This window comes from Pezoporus wallicus, unplaced genomic scaffold (assembly GCF_028554395.1).
Source record: "Pezoporus wallicus isolate ANWC-B61680 ecotype Strahan unplaced genomic scaffold, APGP_CSIRO_Pwel_v1 contig_10094, whole genome shotgun sequence".
Lineage (NCBI taxonomy): Eukaryota > Metazoa > Chordata > Aves > Psittaciformes > Psittacidae > Pezoporus > Pezoporus wallicus.
The window spans coordinates 1-16,046 of NW_026639160.1; the positions used below are offsets into that span (position 1 = coordinate 1).

At 39.2% G+C, this 16,046-nt stretch overlaps 1 protein-coding gene across 1 annotated transcript in view; it reads left to right on the plus strand.

Moving 5' to 3' along the window:
* The first annotated feature begins 937 nt into the window (after nt 1–937).
* The window catches only part of SPIN1 (spindlin 1), a 57,488-nt gene continuing 42,379 nt past the window's right edge, over nt 938–16,046 (plus strand). The window contains exon 1 of the mRNA XM_057413799.1: nt 938–1,010. The gene's annotated coding sequence lies outside the window, so the exon portion shown is untranslated. The remainder of the gene's footprint in view (nt 1,011–16,046) is intronic.

Consider the following 16,046-nt stretch of genomic DNA (forward strand, 5'->3'; position numbering starts at 1 on the left):
CCAGCCTCGCCTCCCCTCCCCCGGGGTTGACATTCTGTACCCACCCGCGGCGTCCCGGCCCCGCGCCCCCCTCCTCCGCCGCCCGTCCCGCCCACGCCGCCCGGCTCAGCAGCCCACCCGGAAGCTGCGGGGGTCTCGGGCTTGTGTTGCCGTTTCAGCTCTCCCGTCTTCCGCAGCGCCACGGCTGCCTGGCAACCCGCACCCTTCCGGGCTCCGGGGGGCTGCCGATTTCACCTGGCACGGGCCCCTCTCAGCAGCCACCCTCTATCCCCTACCGGAGGGAAGAGTTTTGGGCCGCTACTCTCCCCCAACCCCCCTATCGTTAACTTCTGCGAAGCCACTGTGTATGGACTGGGGCCCGCAGAGGGGCTGCCTTCGGATCAGCCTCCCCCTGGTAGCGCACGCAGGGGGAGGTGGAGGCGGGGTGAAGCGTGCCCCAGTCCGGCGCCCCCGCCGCGGAAAGCTGGTCGAAGGGGGCGTGAACACGGTGTCGGCGCGGCCGGGCCAGTTGGAGGGTGCGGGGGGAGCCGCCGCCCGGGGCTGTCAGCGGCAGGGCTGCGGGCAGCGCTGCCGCGGTATGAGGCGCCCGGGAGCGCGCGTGAGTGTGCGCGAGTGTGTGCGCGCTGCGCTGGCGCTGCGCGGGGATCCTTTGTCTGCTGGTGCTGCCGCTTCCTCTCCTCCCTCCGCCCTCCCTCCCTTCCTTCCCCCTCTCTCTGTGCCTGCCTCTCCTCGCTGCTCGCCTTTCTCTCTCTCGCCCTGCGTTCCCCTCTCTCCCAGACTCCAAGCGCTGCTGCAGCTGCAGGTTTGTAAATACTGGACCAACATACACACAACATGGCTGACGCTCGCCCTGCTCCGCCACCAGGGTCTCCGCCTTCTCCCTCTGTCTCCGCTGCTTAGCCTCTCCTCCGTTTAGGCTTTTGTTTCTTCCCCTCCCCCTTCATCTCCCATCCAAAAAAAGGAGGAAAACAATTCACCCTCCTTATTGCGCGCATGGCGGGATTTCAAGGGTAAGGATCCTCGCTTTGGAAGCTTTCTCCTTTCGTTTTGCTGTTTACAACAAAATGAAACCTAAAAATCGAAAGGGATTTGGGAACCTGGCAAGGCCTGGGGCGAGGGAGGAAGGGAGGGCAGGAGGGGGGAGGTGGGGGAGCCCCGATGAGAGAGGCTTGATTGGAATGTGCGTATCTTTTCCTTTTTTTTGGGGTGGGGGAGGCTGATGCACCAAAGTGCTGGCAGAGATGAAATACTGTGTTGCACTTGAAGAGAATGATGTAGGGCCGTTTCTTTCATTTCGTAGTTAGGTGTAAGGTATCAACTCAGCACAGTCACATCAAAAAGACCTGAACTAGTTATGTCAGAATAGGCATTGTGTAGGTAAAAAGCGTGGCATATCTTTTTGGATTTCTTTGCATTCCCTGTATTTCCTTGCCAGTATCTTAAACAGCTCACAAATCAAGGGGTTATAAAACTGGAATTAACTCTTGCCAGGTCTTTGTGTTGCTAGTTTTCTGTCACAGATTGATTTGCCCTTGTAATGACAGCAGCACAATCCAAAGCATTTCCTTTTCGCTAAAAGGAGCGCGCCTGCTTTTCGTACTCCTTTTTTGTAAAAAAAAGGCATGGCACTGTGAACTTAAGCGAGCTGCCAAACTAAAACAAGACGGCATGCTCTGACCTCTACTAGCGCAAGGCAAATGCTCAGTTCCGTACCCCCAGCCTCAGTTACTCACAGCACCCTCTTCCGGCTTTGATGAGTATTACATATTTTCTTGCTTATGACGTAAAACCAAAATAACGTTTGAAGGTAATTTGTTGAACGTATTACAAGTGATCTGACGTGGAACAGGTTTGTAACTTCAGGGTGAATGCCGAAGGTGCAAAGACATGATTTATATGGCTTTCTAGACGGATTAATTCATAGTTAATGTTTCATTTTTCAAAGATTGTATTTAAAGACACAGCCTTTATTCATGGGTAGCCATAGCTTCTGTTAATATCTGAACACTACCCTAAAGTGATGAACTTCCTGTCTGTCATCTTTGGCTACTTTGCTTTGGAAGCTTCTAGTGGAGAAGCACTGGCATGGCATAATCATACTGATTTTACTGAAATAGAAATAACACTTCAATGTTAGAATTAAGTATTGTATGTTAATACTTCTGCTGCTTTTTCCATCCCCATTAGCAAGAGTTGATTAACTAGAGGTAACGAGAAAATAATTTGTCATAATGAGTTTACAACAGCGTAAAACTTGAGGAGTCATCCAAGTTACAGGATCATTTTGGAATGTGTATCTACGTCATGGCTGCTGAGCCAACTGCTCTGCTTCTAGATGGAAAAGTATGAGCAGAAGTCAGTAACTTGTTACATCAATAGATCTCTGCAGCAGTTACTTTTTATTGCGGGTTTGGTGGAGGTTTTTTGTTTGTTGTGTTAGGGTTTTGGTTTTTTTTGTTGTTGTTGTTTTGGGGGTTTGTTTCTTTGTTTCTTTTTTTACGTTAACCTGAAGACAGTAGTGGTAATGCCACCAATACCACGAGTCAGACATTCATTGTGATAGCCTCCAACTTTTGAAGTTATTGCTCTCTTACTCTGTGAATTGCACTGAGGTACGCAGCTCCTCCCTCAGAGTAGGCCTTTGGATACTTGAGTTGATCCTTCATCTGAAGAGCAAAATGAAAATATTCCGTCTTCAAGGCATCCATTTAAATAACGGATCTCTTAAAACCAGGCATGTTTAGCTCTGGTACCTTGCAGTTTTGTTGCTAGAACTAGAATTTTACTTTATAAAATTCAGGTCTACTTAAGTACTTTCATGCGGTTTCTTCTCTATAGTATCCTTGCTATTGCTTGCAATTTTGTTCTTTTCTATGAAACTAGAAGATAGTTTTTGTCTTGGTTGTGTTAATTTGGTCAAAAATCATTACTGTGGGTCTTCATATGCCATGAGAAGCTGATCTAATTGAAGAACTTGCCACATCTTTGTGTCTTTGGTACCACTAAGGGAAAAAATCTGCAGTGTTTTTGCCATTTGCAGTGCTTGCCTGTGTTCAACCCAAATAAAAAAGGCAGTACTAGTAAAATCTTGTTTTCCAAAACAATTTACTTTTTCATATTGGACAGCAAAGCTGAGGAAGAAGATGGCTGCAAGAAACACAGTCTAAGTAATCAGCTTGCTGGAAGATATTAAAAATCGATGAAAGAAGAAATACTTTTCAGTGAATCTTTGATCAAGTAAATTATGACCCAGTGTAGTTCTAAGTATTTATGAAATTACCAGCTAAAATATAAAGTACTAAAGATAATAAACACTGTTAGTTGATCCTGTTCTTCAATATACATATATTCTCAGTTTGGGTAGTATTTTTCCATTGACTTCTTAGCCTATATCTTTTCTTGCTATCTGTTGCCAAGCTCCACTGTTTGACATATTCAGATCTGTAAACATCTAGCTGATGCAGTAGCTGTTTTAAAGTGTTATTTTTTAATGTATACTTTGCTTAATGTTTGACAAATGAAAGATTTTCCGTAAAACTCCTGTTTTCTGATGAGAACAAACTGCCTTTTTTTTCTTAATGAATTCTGCTGCTATAAACCTTTTGTGTTTCCCTTTTGGTTTTCCTTGCCTGCTTTCCTTTCTTTCCTTAGGTATTAGAAAGATCAATCTTGACTTCTTGATGGTTAGACATGAGAATATGTTTTTGTAGGTGACTGAAGGTGAAACAAAGTGGTTTAAAAACCATCTTTCAAAATCAGTTCACTGAAGGTGAACTGAGAATCACTATTATGGAAAGATATTTCCTGTTGTATGGTTAAATAGCATGTTTCTCGTACCAGGTGTGAGAGATTTTTTGCTTTGTTGTTTTTCTTGTCTTCCTTCTCTTAGTACTTTTCAGAGTTCAGTGGTTTTATGGCTGAAAGTCAAATGCTTATTTTTCTTCCTTGACACTGGTTTTCTTAATGAGTACTTTCAAGATGTGTCTACTTTCTATCCAGAAGAATGAAGAATCTGACCTTCCTGTTGTAAATGTACAGACTGCATCCATCCGTATCTCTGACATAGATAAGTGAGTTCTCTGCAACAGTGTGGTTAACTGATTTGTATTTATCTATGAACAGTTAATTATAAAGGCAACTCTTCAACCTCACCCAAACAGTGGTGAAATAATTTAATTAAAACTTGCTGGTTTTGCCATGTGGTGGTTGCAGTTAACTTTCCACTGTAGCGTAAAAAATGAATTTGCTGATGTCATACAGAATTCAGGAGGTGAATTGATTTGGCTATCAGGTTGTTGAGAATAGTTCTGTAAATCCAGGATGTCTTTGTATGTTTGTTTCCTGTAGTGTATGTTGTGAAACCACCATAAATCTATGCCATATGAGGTCTTGTTTGACTTGCTTACATGGAAACTTCATTGAAATGATTCCACAAAATGCTGAACTATATAGAAATTGTTGTCATTACTTGTGCTGACTGCTAGCCTTTGTAGTTACTCCGAGGTGGTTGAGATGTTGAAATATTTTCTGTTCTTTTTTGGTGGTGTGGGGTTTTTGTTTTTTTTTGGGTTTTTTTTAGGTGCTTACAGAGTCAGAGTTAACAACAGTATACTGTAAGCACTTACAAGTAGATTTTTACAGTCTTTTTGATAAGACTGTAAAGGTTATAAACCCTATAGAGCTGATTAGCCATTGGCTTGGCGTTTTGTTTGCTTGCTTGGTTTGTTTGTTGCTTTGTTTTGTGATGGGTTATCTTTGTTTATTTTATTTGTTTATTTTTAATGTTATTGTTGAATGTTCCAGTATGGTATTCAGTGTCTGGACCTACAAGTACTGGGGAGAGTAGGTTCTTGTTTCAAGAGCAGTTCTGTGGGTTTCTGGTTTGTAAGTACTAAACTTACACAGGGTGACTGCTGAACTTCGGTTTCGTTTCCATATGGTAGTTTGAACCAAATAGAATTGTATAATTTTGGTTACTCATTTATTGTATTTTCCCTCAGTTTTCCAGTTATCATGTTGCAGTTTTACAGTGGCTTTGCATAGGGAGAACATTTTTATCATGGTGACTAACTCTTCAGTCTGCTTGCTGTCTTTGAACTCATCGCTTCCACTTCACCACTTCTGGCCCAGCCGGACACAGGTCCTATTCTCTGACTTCTTGTAGCTGGTAGTCCTCTTCTAATAGTGCTCAGCTTGAATCCTGAGATCTCGATCTTGGTAAAATAACTGTAACTTTGGGAGTAACCTGTTAAGGTGACAGTTCCTTCTGAATATGTACCTCAGAGGCTTCCCGCCCCCATTATGTTGCTTTCGTTCTTCTCCTAGGTTCATGTTAGACCAGAACAATTAATGAATACCAGGAGTGTTTGTGTGTTCAACCTGTTTTAAGATTACTGGACTTACTTGGTTGTGAGGTGTGACACTACCTTTAATGTACCACTGATGCTGCATTAGCCAAACATAGCCAGTCCCCCCACAAAAAAAAAAGAAAAAGCAGTAAGATTGACTTTTTTTCCAGTGGTGTTTTGACTTTTTCTAAAGCTTAGGAAGTTGTTCTACCTGGTCTGTGCCATCATGCCAAGATCTGCAGAATTTCAGCTTCTAGACTTAAATTTCAGCCCCTTACAGGAATATTTTTTTAACAACTTTTATTAATTCAATTGAAATGTAAAAATGAACTTTGATAGAGCCTCATCTCTTACCTCAAATGAGTAAGAGCTAAAAGGTTTGTTAGATGTCAGACTTCGGCCTGGTATTTATTAAAATCAGATAATTACTCTGTTGCAAAATGCATTGTCCTAATTCTTTGTTCCCTGCACAGAAGGGAGCATAGTTCTCTAGTACACATAACAAAGGTAGTTTGAGTCCTTTGTATAATCTTGTTTGCTATTGAGATTTTTAAATAGGGAGCACTTCAGCTTTCTGGATTTAATGTAAGTGCTGTGAGCTGAGTAGCCTAGAAGAAGGCATGTCCTAGAATAGTTCCCCGGTGATGTTTGTTTAGAATTTTCTTGATAACCTTTTCCAAATGCCTTGACAAACATGTCTGCTAAAATTCAGTTCAGTACTTATGCTTTAAGCATGCAAAGGTTAAGTACCTATCATATACTGGTAAGTATTGTGTCTGTTCGTCTGCACATCTAATTTATGTCTTTCAGCGTGGACTGTAAAAGCATCTGCAGATTAGTCGTCATTAAATTTTCTAGGAATGAAAAAACTAAGGAAAAAATACTTGGGCAATGTAGATTGTGTAGCTTATACAATTATATTTGGAAGACAGTTGGCTATGTCTGTATGATTCTGGATAATCACTTGCCTGTTCTGTTTTGTAGCCATGTGTGTCTTAGGCAGTGATTTGAACATCAAAGTGAAAGCAGAATCGGAGAAAATATGTTAGAAATTAATTTACTACTTCCGTCTCAAAACCTTCAGTTGAAGAGAGCTTTATTAAATAGGTATAACTACTTCTTTCTTCATTAATCCCCTTCAAGAAGTTTTTTGTCTTAATGGTGAAAGATGACATACAAATTTGTTAATGGTTGTTTTCTCATCAGTGGAAATGCAGTTTTGTGAGCTCTGATAGGCCTAAATCCATGTTTTGACAAAAGTATATTAAAAAAATAGGGTAACAGTAAATTATGCCTTTCATAGGACTTCATAGAAATCTGTTAAGTGTTTTTAGGGTTAAGGAACATGTAGGTGTTTTATATACACGGAAACACAGATTGTTGGATACTTATATGGTTAACATCCTGTTGGTAGGGCTAAGGAGCGTTCACAGTGCCTGTCCTCAGAGTCAATCTCTCTCTACTGCAACAGGGAGGAGGAAGAGGATTTTCTAGGAGTGAATAATGAGAGAAACCTCTTTTAGTCCCTAGACTGCAGGAGTACACTTAGGGTGAATTACGTCTCTCCATCTTCTGTACCTCCATTGTGTCAAAAAAAGCACACTTTATTGTTAGGTGCTAGCCATAAGACAGAAAGGGCTGTCTTCTGGTTCGTAAGCTTTTCTAACTGTTTTAAGTTGAGGGAGAGATCCACTCCTACCCTCAGTTACACCTGTAGCGTGTATAGAGAGATGAGACAAATTTATGTAATTTCTTATCACTAGGAACATGTGACTGTATTAATAATGTAGGAAAAGTACATTTTTTGAATGGTAATTTCTTGTTGTGACCTTAGTGAGGATCTAGGAGTGAAGGAAGTATTGTATTACAGCTGATTTTAGGCTAGATGCTTGAAGAATGGAATTCATAAGGATTCATTTGAGGTGGGATTTTTGTTTTCCACATATGTATAAATTATTTGAAAAAGTTGAGAGGGTGTAAGACTTTGCTGTGAATAAGCTTCCTAGTTTTCAGTCCTAATAAGGTCTCTAAGCGCATTTCTGGAAGCCTTCATATTTGGGTGTGTGTGGCACAAGGTTGAATATGTTGCAGGGGTCAGTTTAAAAGGCAGAGGTGTGGTTGTCCTTGTGTGTGCTCTGCTTTTGTGGAGGACAGACTTCTAAAAAGCCTCTCCTGCTTTTATAGGTAAGTATATCTTGCCTTCTGAGATCCTGTTTTCATTGGAAGATGCCTCATTTTTTCACTTCCTGAATTCCTGTTTCTCCCCTTCTCTGTTTCTCAGCTGAGTGGACTCAAGCTTGGTTAGCCCTCTCAGCAAGTAACATATAAGGGATGTAAGGTTTTGTTTAGTTTTTTTTTGGGGGGGGTGTTTTTCATATTACCATTACCCAGATTGATACAAAATCTCAGGAAATACCATTGAATGTTTGTTAGGGTATCTAGTTCAAGTCAGATATAAAGCTTTCTAGAAAGAAAATTACATTATGAAGCTAAAAAGGGAAAAGTCTACTTTTACTTGTCTCTGTTGCTGTTAATTCTCACTGAAATCCTATCTGGATTAACTTATTTTCTCACTTCATTCCCATTTGTGCTGCATGCACAGTGATTTCAAAGCAGGGGTTTTGATGAGAGCTTATTATCAAAGTCTAAGAAAGGAAAACATGTTTGCTGTTTTGGTAGGAAATGAGATTCCAAGGTGGTCCTCAGTCTTGACTCCTTTCTTGCCATTGTTTTGTCACTGTTCTGCTACTACAGAACGAGAGTGTCTTAACGCAGCTGTTTCTGATCAGCAATTGTCATACACTTGCATTAATGTAGGTGTTCTCTTACTTTTTTTCCACAGTCCAATACATAACTTTTGAAATAACTTGAAATAGTTCCTCATCTTAAGTACTTCAAGATCTTTGGATCAATTTCATGAGTATATTTAAAAAGCACCAGCAGTATCAGTGTTGGTCTGTTCCATTCCAAGGTCTCTACTGCTTTTAGGGATAGTCGCTGGTTTCACCGCTTGATTTTTCTCTCGCTGTTGTCCTACATCCCTCTCCCACCCCCCCCAACCCCCCCCCCAATGCAGGATGTGTTGTGTTTTCAATCAGAAGTCTGAAAGGCCTGCATATAAGCAAGGAAGATACCATGTAACAGCACAATGCTGATGGTTCTCATATAGAAAGAAGTATGATCATCAGTTTAATAAATTGTCATTGTCCTTGTTCATGAATCCAGTATTGACTACAGTATTTAAATTACTGGTATTACAAATCTCTGATATCTTTTCTATACAGCTATATTGCTCTTTTATAAGTAACAATTTTTGTTTTTAAGTACTGTTATTTCACTGACCATGCAAATTTATAAAAACTGCAGTTAGCTGTAGCTAGAGCTTGTAATACAATGCTGAATTTTGTTTTCAGTGCCTTGCTGTTACTACATATTACAGCTTTGACATCTGTTGAGCTATTCACCATTAACATTGTAGACAGTAAGTGAATATACTGCAGTTCCAAAAAAATGAAGATCATATTATGGGTTAGTAGCCATAACAAGAGACTTACCATTCTTAACAGCAAATGCTTTCACTTCAGTCATTTACATTTCCAGTGTGGACAGTTACTTAAATGAATTTGTATGAGAACTGCTTTAATCTAAGTTAAAATGGCCGAAGGTGAAGAAAATAAGTAATTTTGTTCATGGCTGGTTGCTCAGCTTTTACAAGATGCAGATTAAAGGCAAGAGATAATTTTTCCAGAGTCCTTTTTCCACATTTTTTTTTTCTGATCATTGCAAAGATAGGATGAAAATTATTACTGATTCAAATTGTCTAATTTAAGCTTTTCTTACAATCAGATGCATAGGGAGAAAAATTCTTACGCTTTGAGTATGAGTTTAGGGTCTCTGTGTGATCATGCTTTAGTTTGAAAAATGTTACTGTTTACTCTGCTACTATAGTAATTCCTAGCAAATGTCCATTTTTTGTTACTAGAGGAGACCTTAGTTTAACCAATAACTTCACTCTAGTTCCTCCCCTACTGTCACTTGATTTGAGACCTGCCTTTTTTATCAGAGGCAGTAGTATTTTTGTCCAGCAGAGACTCAAATTAATATTTCTAATTCATTAAACACTGTCTGTTTTGATTGTAGTTATCGTGGTGTTGATTATCGGGGAAGTTTTAGACATACATATCTGAAAACTGTGAGTAAATGGGCTCATAGTATAGCTTATCATATTTTTAGTTGTATGCAGAGCTAGCATAAATAGCTATTTCTAACCTGGTTCCTCAAACTGTTTTGTGGCCCAGTTTTTTTAAGTGCTGAATTGCTACTTATTTGTCAATATCCTTATTGGCTACTTAAATTGAGGTTCATAACAATTAAATTTTTACTTTTTTTTTGCTGTTATAGATTGTCCTAATAAGAATTTGTAAACCTCATATATTTTGGTCTGCCTTCAAAACTGGTTTTGCTGTAGCACAAGTCTAAAGTGTTGATGTATGATTACTTGGCTGACTTTCCCCTCACAATGTTTTTGATGTCTTTTGGTCCTCTCCACTAAGTTGGTGGCCTGACGCTGCTCATCTTGAAGACACATAACGGTTATGTTATGAGTAAATTATAAAACAGCTGCAGAAATTGGAAGCAAACCTTAATGTTATAAATTAGGACCACAACGGATCATAATCCAATTGAAATTTTATTAATTATAGCAAGTAGAATATGAGCAAAGACAGCGCTGGACGACAGGGGAGTCTGTGTTCCACCAACTGCCGCGCCGAACAGTTCTAACAGTCCCTTTTTATCAGTCCTCCAGTTCCGCATTCGTATCTTCAACGGAGTACTCTGCGCATGCCCCAGTTGTTGTTAGGGGGTCTTTTTTCTGCCTCCTGGTGGTCCTTGAGGCTGAAGGCTTGAAGTCCTCCTCGGTTACCTTTAGATATCCTTTTCCATATATGGTCTTCAACTTGCTGTGCAATAATTTTTAGAATTGTTTTGCAAAAGCCCTTAGTAAGCGTCCTGCGGTTTGTAAGTAATTTTGGTGTCAACTTATGCAAGTAAAGCACTTAAGCAAAGCAATAGTTGCCCCCACCCATATGTCTGCCAGTTTTTTTAGAACATCTTGCAGATATTTCCTCAAAACTTGCAGATATTTCCTCAAAACTTGCGCAAGCGGTGTCTGGTTTAGTCTGCACAAGCGACCACGGTTATCTTTTCTTTTGTTGTCTAATCTTTACATCAGGCTTAGCATAAATCTTAATAAACAATACCATAGTCCCTAGTTTTTCACACTTAAGAATCAGTGTTTGTTAAAGCATGAACTCTCGCTTCTGAGTGCAGGAGACAAAATACATTCTTCACTGTGGGCCTTCATCATTAATAAAGTCGTAGAAACCTGCTGCATTAGTGAGGGAAAGAAACGTTTCAATTATGTCAGCAAAATATTTGGTCTTGCAGAACTAACTGATGTCACATTCTTAAGCTTGACTTGGGGAAATATTTTAATTCTGCCTATTTTGAATTTATTGTTGCTGTGGCATCTTCTCAGTGTGCTAGGCTGTAAGGTCTTGGAACACATGTCCAAGAATAATGAGTTCCTTATGCTCCACAGGCTGCTAGTGAGATAAGCTTGAAAGTGGTCTGTCAAATGATAGCTCTTTTTATCTTTCCTTGTGTCTTTAAAAATAGGGTAGAAAGCTTACATTCCCTTAATGCTGGAAGCAGTGTCTGTATAGTAGCATTTGTGTACAATACCTGTGTAGCAGAGTTACAAGCCTGGATTGCTGAGAACTGGCTTTTGTACACTTCAAATGTCCCTTAGAAAGACCAGCCAGCCTGAGATACGAACTCAAGAGATTGATTTGCCACAGTTAGTTAACCTAATAGACTTGGCTAAGTGCACTAACTTACCAGTCCATTACCTTCTAACAGCAAGGCTGAGTATGTTTGCCCTGGGCTTGTTCTTCCAGAATCTTTGGGTGATTCTTTTGAGTTTGGAACACTGCTTTTCAGAACAACACAAAAATAAGCCTAGTCTTCAAACAAAGCCTGAAGACCTAAGTGTTCTCTATGAGGAGACAAGTAAGTAGGGAACAGAGAAATGTCTTACTTCTTCAAGTGGACATTGCCCTTTAGTTTCCAGAGACCTGTCTTTGTTACCAAACCAAACTGAGAAAACTTGCTTACAATTATAATACATTATTTGGGTTCTTATTTTCTTAAGTAAGTGATAAACCTTACCACTGTTTTTAAAGCTGCTTGGCTAAACTCACAGCTGTTTATTTCGGTTCTGTAGCAGAACAATTGCTTGAGGAAAGTAGATTATAGCTCTAAAATAACTCTTTAAAAATGCTCTATGCATGTGTCTCTATAGTTCTGGTACTAAAGGTGTGCATAATATGGCAGTAATGGTTTTTTTTTTATTATTTTTTTTCCCAAAATTAGGTTTTCTGTGACAAAGAATGACTGAAAGGCTTGTGTGTAGATAAATGTGTCACTTGTGCTTCTCAGCTGTTGGAAAGGAAGTAGACTATAAACTGATTTTTATTTAAAAACCTGTACATGAATTAATGTTGAACTTGGACTTTTATATTGATAAGCACATTTTTTAATGAAGATGCTTCAAGCTCATTTGGCATTAATAAGTTTTCTTAGTCCTCCTTTAGCTTGATTCCTATTCAGTAGAGCAGCCACTGTGTATATTTTTAATATGAAATTTTAGACCCAACTTTTTTTATTATTGTGTTCGATTTTAGGTATGTGTCCTGGGTTCAGCTGTAACAGTTTTTTCTGTTTTTTTTTTTTTAATCCTTCTTAGTAGCTGGCATAGTGCAGTGTTTGCGACTTTAGCCTGAGAGCAATGCTGATAAAACACCAATGTTTTTAGTTGTTGCTAAGTAATGCTTACCCTGATCAAGGACTTCAGTTTCATGCTCTGCTGGTGAGGAGAGGGTATAGAAAGCCGGGAGGAAGCAGAGACAGGACACCTGACCCAGACTAGCCAAAGGAGTATTCCATACCATAGCACATCATGCCCAGTATATAAACTGGGGAGAGTTACCCGGAAGGCCCAGATCCCTGCTTGGTTTGGGCTCTGTATTGGTCAGCAGGTGGTGAGCAATTGCATTGTGCATCACTTGTGTTTTGCTGTTTTCTTTTCCTTTTCCCCCTTTTAGTTTCATATTCTTTCCCCTTGTTACTTCCCTTGTTGTTTTTAGTGGCAGTAGTAGTAGTTTTGCATGATACCTTAGTTACTGGACTGTTCTTATCTCAACCCATGGGGTTTCCATTATTTTGATTCTCCTCCCCATCCCTCTGGGAGCTGGGGGGGGGGGGGGGAGGGGAAAAAGGTGGCTGAGTGGTTCTAAGTTACCAGCTGGCCTTAAACCAGGACTCTATGTATTTTTTGGACTAGCGTGGGAAAGAAGGAATTACTCAGAGGGCAAGCATAATTGCAGAAAGTCAGTGAGTCCTTCAGCCAACTATTACTGAATGTGGTTGTGACACTGTGAAGGTGGAAGGCAGATCAAATAAGAGACTATTACATTTAAATCAGCTTAATTTTAGACAAATGCTGACATTAACTGTTTATAAGCCCTAAAAGACAGAGTAAACCTCCCAGGCTTTCTAGAATAAATCTTTGCAGAACTTACCTATCTAATGTTAGTGATTTGTATGTATTCTTATTTTGTCTTTTCCCCCTGAAACCTGAGGGAAATTCAGAAAGCTAAATTTGTTTTATGTGAGGTGAAACTTCAAACCTGTAATTGAAAATAACTTTTTTTTTTCTTTCATTATGCATTCTGGATATGGCATGTGTTTATCATTCCCATTCCCAACCACTTCTACCTCAGAAATTTTGTTATTTGTTGGATTATTTTGTCACTTCATTCTATCAGTAGTTGGGGGTTTTGCCTGTGCGTGTTGATAACTAGCTGTCTTCAGGCAAAATCTTATGCCTATTGTTAATTTTAACCATCAGCTGATGTATTCATAGCGTGTCTAGTTTAGTGAACCTGTAGTGCTGTCGCTGTCACTTACTTCTAATCAGCCCGTATGACTTGAGGTTTGGTATTTAAAGATCAGTGCTCTTTGGAGGCAAATTCCGTAACCACTGATGTACAGTTCCTTTAGTTGTGGGTTATAGGCATTTTCTGGCCTTTTTTCTTTCTCTGAAGAACTCCAGGAGCATACATAGCTGCAGATTACTAAACATAGTGAAGAAGGCTTTGATCAGAGTTTCCCAAACTGTTTCCAGTTGATTCAAAGACCCAAGCAATAGGAGAATCCTTATCTGTTGAGCTGGACCAGCTGAGATGATCATCTATTGTAGGCACACCTATCCACTCATCAAGGGAAGGTGGAGAACTTTAAAAGCTTCTGGACAGAGGTGAGCTAATTGAACAGTATTGGTCTGCACTAATGAAACTTCTTGCTGCTTTTTATATAAAAAGTGAAGGATGAAAAATGTAAAAGTACACCTTCTTATAAAAGCAGAGTTAGTCATTGTCTTTGTTTTTCTTTGTCAGTTCCTGTTTTTTTTAATTCCACAAATGAAAAAACTAGCTAGCCTCTGACTAAGTTATTTGATAGCATCAGGGAAGGAGGAGGAGTCAGTGTTACATATTTGCATTTCCGTAGCTATTGCAAAAATCACTCAGTGTATCCTGTACATGCAGGTGTGGCAGAGGCTACATGCTACACAAGTTCCTAAAGTTCAGGGAATGGTATTAATTTGCCAGTTATACCCAACATAAAACTAAATATAAAGGTGTTTTTTGTGTTGCTTTCACTTCAGTGACTTCTATCCCCGATACATAAATAAGGTTGCAAGTTGAAAGATTGTTGTGGAGCTGTGCTGGAATGTTTTCTTGACAATTCAATATTCACAGATCTTGCTGAAGGATAATATTTCTACTTACATTTTTTTTTTTTTTTGTCCCCTTTCTGTTGTGCCAAAGGGTGAGTCTTTCTCCAGTTTGTTTGGAGTTCTCTGAGCAGTTTAAACAGCATGAGTCGCTAAATGGTTTGGAATGATGCAGATTTGTCTGCAGTTATATATAGGGATCCCTTACTTTCTGTTGAGCTTACATTAGCTTCAAGTAACTGCCAAACTTTTACCACTGTTTAGGAAACAGATTTTGAAAAACCTATAGTGAATTGTCCCACATCTGTGATTGTTTTGCACGTTAGAACTAGTAAGCCACATTTCATTGTGACCTAAGGGTTGAGAGGTGTTCAGTCAATGACTGCCATTAAAAGCTTGTGAGGGCAAAATGGCAGAGTTCTTGCTGTTTAAGTTCATTGGATTAAGCTTTTTTGTCTGTGTGCATGATGCAGGTATTGCGTTACACTTACAGACACTTGCCGTGTTTTCATGTGTTTGTGTATACCAGATTGCTTGTGTGGAAACTTGTCATTATCTCATCATTATTTACGTCTGGTTTAAAAAAAAAAAATTGCACTATTTTTGCTCCATAAGGATCTGTAATTGGTTATAAGAGCTTTTGTGAATTTTGAGAGAGGGAAGTATGTAGTATCTTAGAATTGTTTTTCTAAATACAGTCAAGTATTATGAGGGAATTATATCAAGAACAGAGGTTGAGGATAATTTTTTTTTCTTTTTTGTCAATCAGCTGGCCTTCAGATAAAAAAAAAACCAACAAACACTGATACAGGACCTGTAAGTATAAGGAATAAATTGTAGTGTGCACTGAGAGGTAATTTTTGTTAGGAAGGTTACCTTCTTCAGCTGTAGAAGATTCTTGAAGGCGTAATATGTTACATGGTCTGGAAAGTTCTGATAAACCATTCTTAGCATGTCATTGGATTAATTTTCATTCAGATTCCATTAGTGAAAATGGAAGCATGCTTACGAAATCTGACAGAAGAATTTTTAAGTCGCACACTTTTAACGCAAGAATGGAAAGTAAAGAGGAGTAGTAAACACAAGACTTGGTAAATAATATGCATTAGCTATAATCAATTTAACATACCATCAAGGAACCAGGTTAAAATAGGTGATCATTTTGAGAATCTTTTATTTAAGACCTGCTTCTCTAAGGTGCTGGTTTACTGTACATGTTGTGAGGAGAGGGGAAGGCATTTATTATGTGTCTTTGAAGCCTTCAGCAGACAGAATAATTCAGAAGGTACTGGAAGAGCTGTTCTTCCCTGTTCTCAAAAGAAAAAAAAGAGCTAGAATAATGTTTTTCATAAGCCACATGAAAAGAGTTGTATGGTGTGATAAACTCATCTTGCTTTGAGGTCTAGGGTTATAATCCTAGTAGGTCACTGGACTGCCTATGTATTAGTAGTGTTTATTATTATTATTATTATTATATTATTAGTGTATTATTAGTTTGTAACAGAAGAAATAAAATTCACCAGCTTGTCAGTGAAGTTGTAATTTTATTGCCTGTGCTCTCAGGAATTAAGGGAAGAGAAGGCAGAAAGGTTTCTTCCCAAGCAAGCTTTGCTCTTGCAGCAGAGACATAAGCTCAGTCCCCAAATCTTAATACAGAAAAGCATCCCTTTGTAATACTTTTCACAGAATCAAGATCACATTAAATCACACTCTTGTTTTTTTTCCTGCTTAAGTGTTACACTGTGTTAGTAGAGGACCTCAGGAGTGGAGCTTGATTCCAGCCAACTTTACAGGTGGAAAGATTTTAAGTGTAATGTAAATGGAGAGTTTAAAAGTATATG